The following is a 1,493-nucleotide window of genomic DNA, read 5'->3' as shown; positions in this document are numbered from 1 at the left end:
GGGCTTACGCTTGTTGCACACTAGAATAGTTAAGTTTAGGCGAAGTTACCATACCACAATTAAAGAAGTAGTGAAAAAAAAAAGATTCCGCGCACCCAGAGAGGAGGTCGATAATTTGGTTAATTTAATAACAGACCGTATGTATAATAAATGTTAAAAAATCAAAACGACATAACATTTTGCCAGATAAACCTTGGATGGTAAACTTTAAATATAAGAATTATATACAATAATAAATAGCACTTGATATCTATTTTATACAACCCAGAAAGAAACAGAATATCAGAAAATATCATAATTTGGTACCTTCAAAAATAAGAACTACAAAAAAATATAAAAACATCGGAACTACACAATGTTTTGCAACATAACTTCCTTTTTCCTTCCTCTATCATGTAAGACTATTAATGTCTTTCTAAAGAGACTTTATTTATCTGTAATTTATAGACTTTTTTTTTTATTTTATAAATTGTAGTTTTAGTTAGGAAACAAACACCAATATTTTATACATATAAAATGTGCATCAAGATTTGTATATTTTTCATTTTCATTTTTTTTTTTTATAATATTTTATTTATCAGACCAACCTCTTCTGAATGTTTCTAGACATAGGTAAATAAATAAAATTAAAAAATAAAAATACCGTAGCGAAATAACTTAAAAATGGACATGGTACAGGGGCAACAGAGTACAATTAATAATTTGAGCTTGATAAGGATTATATTTTATGAGATCAAAATAGACGATGTTTGTTTAGTTCTATATAGAATCTAATTATCTTTCAAATGAGTTGAAATAATTTTAGGGCTTTTCGAATTGTTTTTTTTTTTTTTTAGGTTTTTTTAAGGTGAGGACTATAATCAAATTAACTTTTATGAACCAGAATAACATTATATTTATAGGAAAAAAATTATTTTAATGATGGAAAAATTAAGATTTATATTTTTATACCTGAAAATATTATTAATATTTGTTTTTGTTTTTTTATTATTTTACTTAATTTATAAATTGTAGTTTTAGTTAGGAAACATACACCAATATTTTATATATATAATGTACATCAAGATAATTATATTTTTCATTTTTATTTTTTTTTTTTTTTTTATATTTTATTTATCAGACCAACCTCTTCCGAATGTTTCTAGACATAGGTAAATAAATAAAATTAAAAAATAAAAATACCGTAGCGAAATAACTTAAAAATGGACATGGTACAGGGGCAACAGAGTACAATTAATAATTTGAGCTTGATAAGGATTATATTTTATGAGATCAAAATAGACGATGTTTGTTTAGTTCTATATAGAATCTAATTATCTTTCAAATGAGTTGAAATAATTTTAGGGCTTTTCGAATTGTTTTTTTTTTTTTTTAGGTTTTTTTAAGGTGAGGACTATAATCAAATTAACTTTTATGAACCAGAATAACATTATATTTATAGAGAAAAATGATTTTAATGATGGAAAAATTAAGATTTATATTTTTATACCTGA

The sequence above is a fragment of the Halyomorpha halys genome, unplaced genomic scaffold (assembly GCF_000696795.3).
Source record: "Halyomorpha halys isolate HHAL.00 unplaced genomic scaffold, Hhal_1.1 Scaffold155.1, whole genome shotgun sequence".
NCBI lineage: Eukaryota > Metazoa > Arthropoda > Insecta > Hemiptera > Pentatomidae > Halyomorpha > Halyomorpha halys.
This window is presented reverse-complemented; position numbering follows the sequence as displayed.